Source organism: Sciurus carolinensis, chromosome 10 (assembly GCF_902686445.1).
Source record: "Sciurus carolinensis chromosome 10, mSciCar1.2, whole genome shotgun sequence".
Taxonomy (NCBI): domain Eukaryota; kingdom Metazoa; phylum Chordata; class Mammalia; order Rodentia; family Sciuridae; genus Sciurus; species Sciurus carolinensis.
This window is the reverse complement of record NC_062222.1, coordinates 31,155,145-31,168,231: the sequence shown is the minus strand read 5'-3', so window position 1 is coordinate 31,168,231 and position 13,087 is coordinate 31,155,145.

Below are 13,087 nucleotides of genomic sequence, written 5' to 3'. Positions count from 1 at the left end.
GACTTGATGGAATTTTAAATTAATACATTTTCTTGGCTACAATAAACACCTGAAAAAAAAAAGGCCTTACTTTAATGTAATAAAAAATAATGACTTTCTTACAATCATTAAATGTAAATGACAACCTGATAGATTAGATATAGCAAATAAGTCACACAACTCTAATTTAATGTTAAGCAAATGGATGTATAGCTCAACTATGTGTCCTGTGCCATTTTAAAGATAATCAAAAGCTCATCATAATAAACAGAATCACTGACTGCAAGTCAGAATAGCAGAAAGTTTTCTACATAACGTGCTTTCTCATAGATCATTTCTATTATAAAGATACTAATTTGACAAGAGTCCAAGTTTTCATTACTTTTTCATATGTGAAATTCTTCTTCATGTCATCTGGAAGTTCCCAGGTTAATGAAACAAGTCTAGAAAACAGCTCTTGTGACGTTAAGGGTTTGTGTTAATGTTTCTAATGTTCTGCCAGCATAGAGAATAGTTTGATGCAAGTAAATATTATATGACCTTTATGAGATGGGGCAGGAACTAAAGATGTACTTTTGGAAGACTACAGATAAATACAGAAGGTCTTAATATGCTAAATATTATCATAACTATATTTGATCAATTTTTGTATACACCAATTTTTGTCCCTGTGTCAAGACCACACATTTTTACTAAATCAAAGAAGTCACATGTTAAAAACATGTTTTACCTAATAGAACTTGCAGATGATATATCATTATCAACCAGTTATCTCCACAGTTGTGTAAATTAAATTTTAAATTAATGGTGGCGAACCAAAGATGTCATCCATAAGGACTCCATTTCCATTTGAAATACTACAATAGCCTTACAGGTAGATGGAGAAATAAACAAGGTGTTCATGGACCTAAGAGAAGAAAATGGGTGACTGTAGTAAGGGAAGATTGAAGAATTGATCTATGGAGTGAATAAGATGCCTCTTCCTGTCCTCAGAAAATCCCACACTCAGAAGTTGCTTAGCTGGCAAAGATATTCTCCCACTCCGTAGGCTCTCTCTTCACATTTCTGATAGTTTCCTTTGCTGAGAGAAAGCTTTTTAGTTTGAATCTATCCCAGTTGTTGATTCTTGCTTTTATTTCTTGTGCTATGGGAGTCCTGTTAAGGAAGTCTGATCCTAAGCCAACAAGTTGAAGATTTGGACCTACTTTTTCTTCTATAAGATGCAGGGTCTCTGGTCTGATTCCGAGGTCCTTGATCCATTTTGAGTTGAGTTTTGTGTAGGGTGAGAGATAGGGGTTTAATTTCATTCTATTGCATATGGTTTTCCAGTTTTCCCAGCACCATTTGTTGAAGAGGCTATCTTTCCTCCATTGCATATTTTTGGAACCTTTGTCTAGTATGAGAAAATTGTATTTATTTGGGTTTGTGTCCATGTCCTCTATTCTGTACCATTGATCTACCTGTCTATTTTGGTACCAATACCATGCCGTTTTTGTTACTATTGCTTTGTAGTAGAGTTGAAGATCTGGTATTGCAATACCCCCTGCTTAGTGCAGCCACTCTGGAAAGCAGTGTGGAGATTCCTCAGAAAGCTTGGAATGGAAACACCATTTGACCCAGCTATCCCACTCCTTGGCCTATACCCAAAGGACTTAAAATCAGCATACTACAGAGATACAGCCACATCAATGTTCATTGCTGCTCAATTCACCATAGCCAGATTGTGGAACCAACCTAGATGCCCTTCAGTTGATGAATGGATAAAGAAACTGTGGCATATTTATACAATGGAATATTACTCTGCAATGAAGAATGATAAAATTATGGCATTTGTAGGCAAATGGACGAAATTAGAGAATATCATGCTAAGTGAGATAAGCCAATCTCAAAAAACTAAAGGACGAATGATCTCGCTGATAAGCGGATGAGGACATATAATGGGGGGTGGGAGGGGTTAGCATTAGGTTTAGGGTTAGGTTTAGGGTTAGGGATAAGTAGAGTGATAAGAATGAAGGAAAGAAGGACTGTATAGAGGGAAAAGAGGGGTGGGAGGGGTGGGGGGGGAAGGGAAAAAAAATAAACATCATTGCCCTATGTAAACGTATGATTACACAAATGGTATGCCTTGACTCTATGTACAAATAGAGAAACAACATGTATCCCATTTGTACACAATTAAAAAAAAAAAAAAGAAGTTGCTTAGCTGGAAAAAAATTCAAAAGAGGGCACTATTGGAAGATGATATTGAAGCTATCAGAAAACCCACATGAAACATTAGAATCATTTAACTGGATGAATAATTTTTTTCATGTGTTTCAGAAAGCCAAGGGCATTTGAAGAGTTCCCAGCTACAGCTCAGTAGTGGCCTAGAATAAGCACATGAGACCTTTCTTTCACTATTTCTTTAGAAGACGGACTTGTGTACTTTATTTTTCCTTTCCACTCTTGGCTTTTTCTTTTGTATAAAAGAGATAATAAATAACCAAAAAGTTGAATTGGTAATGACATAATCTGTTTGAAGAAGTCAATATGTACTGAGCTTAAAATAAATGGCATTTTCATTTTCTACCAAAGTACACCCCCCCAAAAAAAAGAAGATAAACTGATTTTAAGAAATGGCAAAAATCAAACCTAATACTAAAGCTCTTTAAAACCATATTTTATCAATAAAGCCTCCCTCAAGTTAGATGCAGAGGAAGTGAAATCACATGAAGGCAGCATTCCCTTCCAATCACCCTCCGTAAATAGAAAACACACCACAAACAAGATGAGTAGCTGGATGGAACAGAGCTTCGTGATGCTGATGCTAAGTACTGATACTCCACACCGCAAGAGGAAACGTTCCTTCTATCCAGGATTTCATGTTTAAAACATAAGAACCAAATAAGGATCTCACAGGAATACCACAGAGACTGATGCCAGATATTCTGTTCCTCCATTTTCTTTTTATTGGGTGAGAGAGGAGAGAGAGAGAGGAAGTGCAAAACAATATAAAGCAGCCTACAGTGCTATTCTGGTCTTTTAACTGGCAAGAAAAATCCAAATATACAATAGAGGAATGGGGTTAAAAGGCATAGAGTTGTTTATTCTAACAAATACATATTAATGACTACCAGCTGAGAAAGGAAAATGGGAACATTCCTATTCCACCCTGACAGTCACAAAGAATAATATATGAAATGGAATAAAATGATTCCACCTTGTTTGTGAAGCAAATTGTTCCCTGTGAACCCTTCCTCATGACAGCCAGACCCTGTAGGAATTGAATACCAACTACATTTTGCCAGCTCTCTGATCATTTTTTTTTCTTCACACAATATCTTTTAAACAAAAACAGAATGGATCTTGGTTCCAGCATAACAAGTTTGCACATCTATGAGTTGTGCCTTTTTACACATTTGTTTAGAAGGCTTCGACTGATTCCAGGAGTCGTGATTGCTAATAAATACATGGTTGAAAAATGTAAAGCAATCATGCATGCTGAAAGTGAAACCACTAAGAAAATTAGAGGACTGTTTACATGTAACATCATGGCCCTTGACATTTAAAATGGATGTAAACTTTAATTTTCTGGCAATATTTAGTTTTCTGGACTGATTTTGAGTAATTTTTAACAAATGTTAGTTTCTTAATCTACACCCTTTTCTTTATGCAAAATTAAAAAGAGGTTCTGCTCATCTCTTTCTTCAAGAAAAAATATTCCTTGAGTTTTGAAATAGCAGGTTTTCTTCTAACATTTTGAGTAAGAAGTACACTGACAAGGGACTTTTTACCATTTTGCCTCTTTATTCAGTTATAGTGTAAGAAAACTGTATATGCAGCTATGATCTTGTACTTAATAGTATAGAGATAGTTTGTAACTAAAACTAGAAGGAATATTGTAAATTAGCTCCTAGACATTACTCATTAATGTATTGTAAGAGTTATTATATCATCTATGCATTACCTTATTAAATATATTTTCACTGAATTTTAATAGCATTCACCGTACATTTAGTTAACAATCGTTAGTAATAACCACATGTTTAATTATTTGTTTTATTTGAAATTTGGTTAAATACCAGTGTTATTTCCCACTTGCAATAAAGTATTGCATTGCAAGTGGGAAATATTTCACAACAACTTAAATTTTCATCAGCACTACGGAATTATAAACCTCTCTCTTGAAAATTCATTATTAAGAAAAGTGCATTGTAATTTCTACTCCAAAGATAAAAGTGTATCTGCTCTTTTCATACCTTCAAATGACAAACTAATATAGTGTGCATTTTATAAAGTAGTTATTTTCTTTGAATTGCCATGATGACAAAGAATACAAAGGTTGATCTAATGACAATCCCGTACAACTCGTTTGTATTTCTCACAATAGAAAACAAAGTTCTGCTGTATGTTTCTGAAGGACATAGAATTGGATCACGAGCATTCATGGGCATGGAGCATTTCAAGCTTCTTAAAATGTTTCACAGTGGAGGTAGGAGGGGTGGGGAAAGTGGGACAATCCTTAATTGTGCAAGGTATTTGGAATACTACAGAACATTTGGCATCCTGATACCAGTTACTGTTTGCAAATAGTGCCCTCTAGACTCTTGCAAAACAATCTGCCTGTTCCCTGTCCACACACACCCAGGCATTCTAAGGAATCATTGTAAACTTACCCTGTATTTTATCAGTGCATTTGAAAGCAACCTTTCTGACTATACACATTCATAGTTTGTGTTCTAATTATAATTATGCAAGCAAGTTGGTGAATGTGTTTGCCATCTGTGCCTTTTTTTCTCAATATGTAAATAGGTACTATTGGTGCAGTTCCCTATTCTATTTTTACAGATTCAAAGTTTTAAAAGTCTGTACTTTTATATATACATACCCATACGTAAACTCCATATTTCATCATTAAGATAAAATTCTGTATAGATAATCAATAACATCAGTAATTATTGGTTACTTGTTGTGATGGTTAATCTGGATGGTCAACTTGATTGGATTAAAGAAATGCCTAAGATTAAGGGACTCGTAGACATCAGTGTTTCCAGAAATAATTGGCATGGGGGACAGTGAACTGAGGGGGAAGACCTGTCCTGAATGTGGGTGGCACAGTACAATCAGCTGGAACCTGAACAGAACAAAAGGTAAAGAATGAAGAAGTCAATGAGAAAAAAAAGCAGCATTTTTCTTGAGCAGGTGGCTTCTATTGCTGCTGAGATCACCTGAGGCCATAGGATTCTAGTTTCTTCACTCTTAGAAAGCAAACTCTGACCAGTGATTCTTCAGAGAGTTTTCAGGCCTTCCCTCCCAGACTGGTGCTACATCATTTCCCCTCTCTCTTCCTTCTTTCCTTCTCTTCCTTCCCCCCCCCCTCCTCCTTCTGTCTTAGGTTCTAGAGAATAGGATTGTCCCTGCAGGTTTATAACTTCTGAAAAAATGCCAACATTCACCTGTGCTCCTCACTGTCCTTAGAATCTAGAAATTTCTGATCTGCTACCAAAGTCAACTGTGTTTCATCACTTTAACTCTGAATCGTTGCCCTACTCACTGACCAGACAGAACTCTAGAAGCACTAGAATTCTAGAAGCCCTGTATGAATACGAGAAAGCAAATATCTCTCCTTGAAATGGAAACTTGTTCACAAATAAATTGAAATAGTAGGGGTGGCAAATAAATTATTAAATAATCCACTGGGTAGAAAATTGAGATTTGACAATCATAACAAAGCACAGTAACCAGAAAAGCAATTAGGAAAGAGGATTTGAAAAGGATTGGAGTTTCCACCAGACTTTCTATTTGGAATCACCCAGAAACTACTTTGAGGTTGACACAGGAGCTATATCATGAGAATTCTGGAATCACCCCTGTTAGAGAGGGGTGGAAGAGACTACACAAAGACAGTGTTCCTCGATGTTTGTTAGAATATTATCTACAACTGAACAACTTGACCATGGCGAGTGAGTGGGAGTTTCTGTTTAAAATGTACATCATGGTGCCCCAGATTCTGAAGATGTGCTCCAAAGCTAACAACTCAACAAGCACTCTCAGAGAGCTTCTTTTGTACTAGGATTTGAAAAGAGCTGCACTGTGATTTTGAATTTATAAACTATTTGTAACTTATTATTGTGTTTCATAGTAATTAGCATAAAAATAAGTTATATGCTTATTTTTGTTTATAGAGAATATTTTCTGTTACCTTGTTCAGCCAGGTCCCCTCCTCACCTGCTCTGGTTCTGGGGCTCTAAACTAGAGCCTCCTGCATCCTCAGCAAGTACTTTACCACAGAGTTACACCCCCAGCTCTCTATTGCTAGTCTTAAAGGAAAAAAAAAAAGCGACTCACAAAAATAAAACACAGGATGGGCATTTTGAAAACGGAAATGTCTAAATCCCCCAAGAACCTATGAGAAGAAAAGGAGGCATGAGAGGGGCCAAGAAGTGTATCTGAGGACCTCGTAAGAGAACACAGACAGCAGGTATGAGACTCAGTACCTTGTTTTAATGAAGTAGATCAAAAACTGGTAGGTAGTCCTGTTCTCTCCCTCTTTATATAGGGCTTTCACAGCTGGGAACTTAAGGCATAATAACTTCAGATACTCTGTATCCCATGTATTTTCTTGCAAGAATTGAGCACCAGTTAGGAAAAGAATAAGAAAATTTAGAAAAAATATGTCAGACTTGGACATCATGATGAATTGAAATTACAATAGCTTTGCAATAACTTTTCAGAAACATGAAAAAACTCTCTAAACCTCAAGTTTCATGATTGTAAAGTTAGGAACTTGCTGAGACCATGTCCAGTTCTCCTGGCTATGTGGCTTGCTGTCCAAGAGGGTTCAATTCATCACACTCCTCCTTCCAACCCAAAGGAGGCTCATGATGGATATAGTCCACTATCAATGAAAATGTGAGGTTCACAGGACACATGAATAGGTATCCCCAAAGAAAGAGAGCTTATAGGAGAAAGAAGAAAATCCATAGAACTACTTGAGGTCAGTTCCTCTCTTCTTTTCTGATCTTTCTTTGCTTATTCTTTGGTGCTTCCCCCACCTTGTTCTTCATTTTAGTGCAATTGGCTTGGTAGAACCAGATTCCAAGGTTGTCTTTTTCAGAAGGAAGTGACTTTTTTGGACTAATCTAGAAAAGAAGTAAATGAAGTTCAGGTCAGCATCACACTTTACCTTGAGCTAAATTATCTTTGTGGACAGTTCACTAACTCAACATGGGACCCAGATTAGGACTTGAGGGTAACCTTCTTAGGTAGTGATTAAAAGTGGTTTTCCCTTGAATCTCCACCATACTTGTACCATTAGTAATCTGTTCAGAAGGGATACCTGTTGGTATTGGATTAATGAGAATACAATGACCATTTTTTCACTTCTTTTATGATTAAGAATTATATACTAAGTTTAAAATTCAGTTACAATTGCAGTGATGTTCTCTTTAGATTGTCTTGCAATCAATCAGATGTTAGTGTAACTTCTACTTCCCCAAAAAATTTGGCCTATGAGAGTCATTATTTTAGAATGAAATCAGAATGGATCAGAAAACTTTTGTTCTAATTTAGCACACAGACAGAAAGGGTGTTGCTTTCCACATGAAAGTCAGGTGGAAACTTCAGGAATGATGTGCTATGAGCATTTAGTAGAGTCTCACCCTGGTGCTGCTCATGCCATTTAAATCTACATGTTTTTCCTTAGAGATTTTTGTATTTAATTTCAGTGAGTTTACAAACTATAATAGAACATTCCATAGAAAAAAATTTTTTTTCCTTTTCAAAAAAGGACAGATAAGTGGTAAATAAATACTTCTTAAAGTTCTAAAAAGGTTCTAAAATGTTTTACATTTTTTGTTGACTTCAAAATTAAAATAAATTTGCAAAATTAAAATAAATGACTGTGAAATTTATATTTGCATAAAGAGAAAACTGGTAGCATATACTGAAAAATCTGCTTCAAAACAAACAAATAGGGTTTAGGGTATAAGTCTGTGGCAAAACGCTTGACTTCCATGCACGAGGACCTGGGGAATGGAACCTGAGTCCCATTCCCAGTTTCACAAACATAAAGAAAACTCTTTAATTAAATAAACTAGAAAAATAAAGTCTTCTGTTAAACCTAAAAAAGAAAAAAAAAAAAAAACAGTTTATCAAAGCTAAGTATTTGTTTCACATTGAGAATTACATTATGTCAGCCAGGCACAGCAGTGCACACCTATAATCTCAGCTGTATGGGAGGCGAGGCAGGAGGAATCCAAGTTCAAGGCCAGTTTTGACAATTTAACAAGACCCTGTTCCAAAATAAAATAAAATAATGGGTTTGGGAGAAAGCACAGTGATACAGCATCTGCCTGGCATGCATGAGCCTCCAAGTTCATTCCCCTTCACAGAAAATAAATATAAATAAATAAATAAACAAATAAATAAAAGATGGAATGACATTTTGTCTGTAACATCAGGGAAGAGAAAAACATTTTTCAGGGAATCAGAAGTGATAAACAACTTAACTACCCTAGGTTTTTCTATTTCTGTTTTTTGTTTGTTTGTTTGTTTGTTTTAGCACACCCAAATGCCTTAGTGTTGAAATAACTTCTTGCCTTTTGATTATGAATGGTACAGAGGAGGAGAAAGAGAAATTCTTTCTTTTTAATCTGAACAATGTAAAACTTAACTACTTAAGCCCAATGTATATACTGCATAAGATAAATGTAAAACTAGGGACCATGATAATAACTGATTTTCAGGGTGAAAATTTGAAATAATTCCAAGAACTCCTCCTATGAAATAAGCACATGGTATAGAAATAAAATTGAGGCCATCAATTCAATGGCCTATATATAGAATAAAGTTATCAATTAGGGAGCTACAGAATAAATTTTTAATTAAGGAATAATTATCACTAATACAAATAGTCTTCATCTTCAAAATGTAGAACTCTGTTATTGTATTAAAGTGTGATTAATTTATAAAAATTCAATTTAAAAATCTTTTTCCTGTACAATTTCTAGCAATTTATGACTGTATCTATAAAAATGAAAATCTCTATTATTGCACACGAACACTATAGAACCCAGCAATTGCACTGGGTTTCCCAGAGAAATAAGATTTACAGTTTCATAAAAACCTATAGGCAAATGTTCATTGCAGTTTTATTCATAATAGCCCCAAACTGGAACTGGAAAAGATGTTCTTCAATGAGTAAGTGGTTTTTAAAAGAAAGAAAGAAAAAGAAAAGAAACCTATAGTACAACCACACCATGGAATACTTCTGAGCAATTAAAATGAAAGAACCGTTGAAGCTTAAAACAGGCATGAATCATGAGAGAAATATGCTGAGTGAACAAAGTCAATTCTGAAGGGTGACATAAAGGTTACATACTACATTTATGTCATGTTCTCGATAATTGCAGAATTATAGAATTGGCAAAGGAATTGGTGGTTTCTAGGAGTGTGATAGTTTGGATTGGAGTGTTCCCCAAAGGCCCATGTGTTACAGACTTGTTTTGCAGATTGATGCTGTTGGAAGGTAGTGGAATCTTTAAGAGGTGGGGCCTAGAGGCAGGACTTCAGGTTATGGAGGGTGGTGCCCTGGAAGGGAATTGTGGGAGACCAGTCTCTTCTCTCTTCCTTCCTGTACTGGTCATGTGGTGAATGGTTTTGCTTCACCACATGCTCCTGCCATATTGGGTTGCTCCTTGGGTCAAAGAGCAATGTGTTCCCCTAATCATGGATTAGAAACTCCCAAACTGTAAACTAAAATAATTCTTTTCTCTTTATAAGGTGATTTTCTCAGGTATTTGTTATTGTTTCTGATGGGAAGGAGGGAAGTGCTTGCTGTAATGGAAGGGCCACTGGGGGAATCCTTGCGGGGATGAGAATGTGCTCTATCTTGTCTGTATCGGTTTTGATTTCCTGACTGTGGGAGGCACAATAGTTATATAAAGTAGTATGGTTGAAGGAAAGTGGGTAAAGGGTACACAGAAGCTCTTTGTATCACTTCTTACAACACCATGTGGATTTATAATTATCTCAAAATAAATAGCTTAATTCTAATAAAGAATTCATAAAACCTTAAATAAATAAACTTAGGAAAAATAGTATTTCTTAAATGAATTCTCAAGGGGTTAGACTGTGTAGAGTGTCATCATTAAATCATCTTGAATCAACTGTTAGATGAACAGGTGCATAGAATTATTACATAATGAGTATTAATGCTAGTTGATTTTCTGAGTATTTCTGTGGGACCAGAGTAAAATAGAGAATTGCTACCATTACTAAGAATTAATAAATATTTTAAATGAAAGCAAATTAAGGCCACACTTTTCTAAATAGCTCTCTAACACATGAAATATTTCCTAAAAATGAGTGCCATATTAAATGTGGCTATATTGGATGTACCACCTTATCAATAACTCTGCTTATGTGTGACATTGCGAATTTGATATTCAATTGAGAAGCCACTCTTACCAACAAAGTGTCAAAAACATTCTTCTTTTCCGTAATATATGGTACAGGATACGAATTAAACACAATATAAGTTGGCATCTAAGAATAAATGGAACACAGGGACCAATATATGAAGTCTTTCAGCCCTACGAACTTAATACAAGTCTCAGGACTTCACAAATGGAAAAAGAATAATAAAAAAAAGAAATCTGAAGCAAAGGTTATACAATACAGAGATGATCAAAGGAAAAAATCTTCTGAGACAGGTCATCATGAAAGTCTCTTTTAAGTGAACTGGAGCAATGCACAAGCAGACACTGAGCCTTAAGAAATTTAATAGAAGACAATGACAAAACTATGGGGGAAATTCGATCACATAGGTTGAGAGCAATCTAGACCAATCCACAGCAAAGCATATTCTCCAACAAACCTGACTAACAACTTTTTTTATTATTCCTTAGTGAAGAGAAACTGAAAATTTATATGCAAATTTCAAGAATATCATGTATGGTTTTTTAATAAATTATGCAGAAATTGTTCGGTTTTATAGTGATTGAATAGAGTATGTCTTATTTCTAAAATTGAGATTTTTTTCAGATCTCAAGTTCTTCATAATGTTTAATAAAATGAAAAACAGTCCATATACTCTTTGTGACTAGACATCTGCAGCACAGGATCCCAAATGGCAAATGCAGTTAAGATTCTTGTACCCAGAGAGGACAAATGCAACACAGTAGCAATCCCTATAGAAAGTTGCTTCATAAGACCTACTGTCGACTCTTTATTCCACACTTGACATTACTGAGGTAGGAAAATACATTGATGAAAGTATTTATCTTACTTTCAAGAAATATTTGTTCTAAATTTCTTGGACGGAATATGTAGAACATTATAAATTAAATTTTAAAATATATTCATGAAATGGCTTTGAAGTATTTTAAGAATCAAATCAAGTTCCCATGTAACACCCTTCCTTCAATGCATTGCAATTAGAATTCATCCTTCCAGAATGAAATACTTCCCATGTATCAAGCAATGATACTTAGATTAGATGGAGTCATACTTTCTGATGTAACTGTGGACTACAGTCATAAAGAAGACAAGTTGCATGTAAATTAGTATGTAACATGCAAACAATCATTTCAAAAATATACTGTTAGATTCACTTATGAACTTGGTAGGAATCTAAACAACATAATTCTGTGACAGTGAGATGATACTCTCCATCTTTCTAAATCAGTTTTATGAAAGAATGATCAAACCTGCATTTAGTTTTTCAATTCCAGAAAAAGAGCAGGAATAAGCCTATAAAACCATTTTCTTTTAAAGTAAGAACAAGCTAAAATTGAAGTGAAATATGTAAAAGTCTGGAATGTTCTAATTGTAGCCTGTATGATAAAAACAGTGTTACATAGTTAGCAAAATAGTCAATGTGAGATTAGGCGACAGCATTAGGAAAAACCCAGACAGAGAACATTAGCATCCGATTCGTAAGTGCACATTGTTCTGTACTGACATAGCCTGATGGAGCTTTACTTTTAGGGGAAAAATGAGAAAACTAAAGGACATTAAAAATTAAGACTCCAAAACACAGTGCATGGAACATGATCAAAGGAACTATGGTGCTGCTCTAGAAAAGAGATGATGCCAGAAAGAGACCTTTGGACATCAATTATCTGAATGTCTCTCACTTACAGCAAAGATTAGTTCATGTGTTGAAGGACTTATATCCAGTGCTTCCCACTGAAGAAATAGGGTTGCCTATTTGTTTTGGTAAGTTCTTAGTTACTGTGGTATGTTAGTCAGTTTTGCATCACTATAACAAATACCTGAGATAAATCAATTTAAAAAGAGAAAAGGTTTGTTATATTTCAGTTTTAGATGTTTCAATCCTTGATCAGTGGGCCCTGCTGCTTTTGGACCTATAGCAAAACCTCCCGTTATGGTAGAGAACACGTGGGAGAGCACCTTATAGCCAATAACAACAACTAAACAAAAAAGAGAAATAGGAAGGGGTGAAGATTCAACAGTCCCCTTCAAGGGCATTCCCCCCAATGACCTAACTTCTTCCTGCTAGGCTCCACCTCTTAAAGGTTCCACTACCTCCCAGGGCAGCACACTAGGGATTAAACCTTTACCATGTGGGTCTTTGGGGGACACTTGTAATCTAAACTGCAGCACATAGTTTCAAAAAGTATAAATAATCATTTAATAAATGTATTATGCAATGTATTCAAATATTAGATAAATAGTCACATTATGAGAAAGTAAGGGACCTGATCATTCTTAATAAATATTGTATAAATGTCTGGTTATTACCCCTTCAAGGACTTTATTCCCTGCATAGTGTCCGTGCCACCAGAACATAATATCCGTTAGAGTGGAGCTTTGCCATCCTGTTCTCCACTGTACTCCCACGGTTAGGAAATAGGAGGCATTTAATGAATGTTGTTGAATGAATGATGGCATTTCATTTAGCCATCAAATAACACCATGAAGTAAGAAGTGCTAGACCCATTTCACAAATGTTATGAATTATATTTACTAAGGATTAATAATGCCTAATTTTCCAACTAGAGCCAGTCTTGACTCCCAATCCTAAGCTTTCACAGCTTTTGAAATCTTCAAGAAGGAAAAAAAAAAACAAAAAGTAAAGAAAACCATAGGTAAATGACACTGG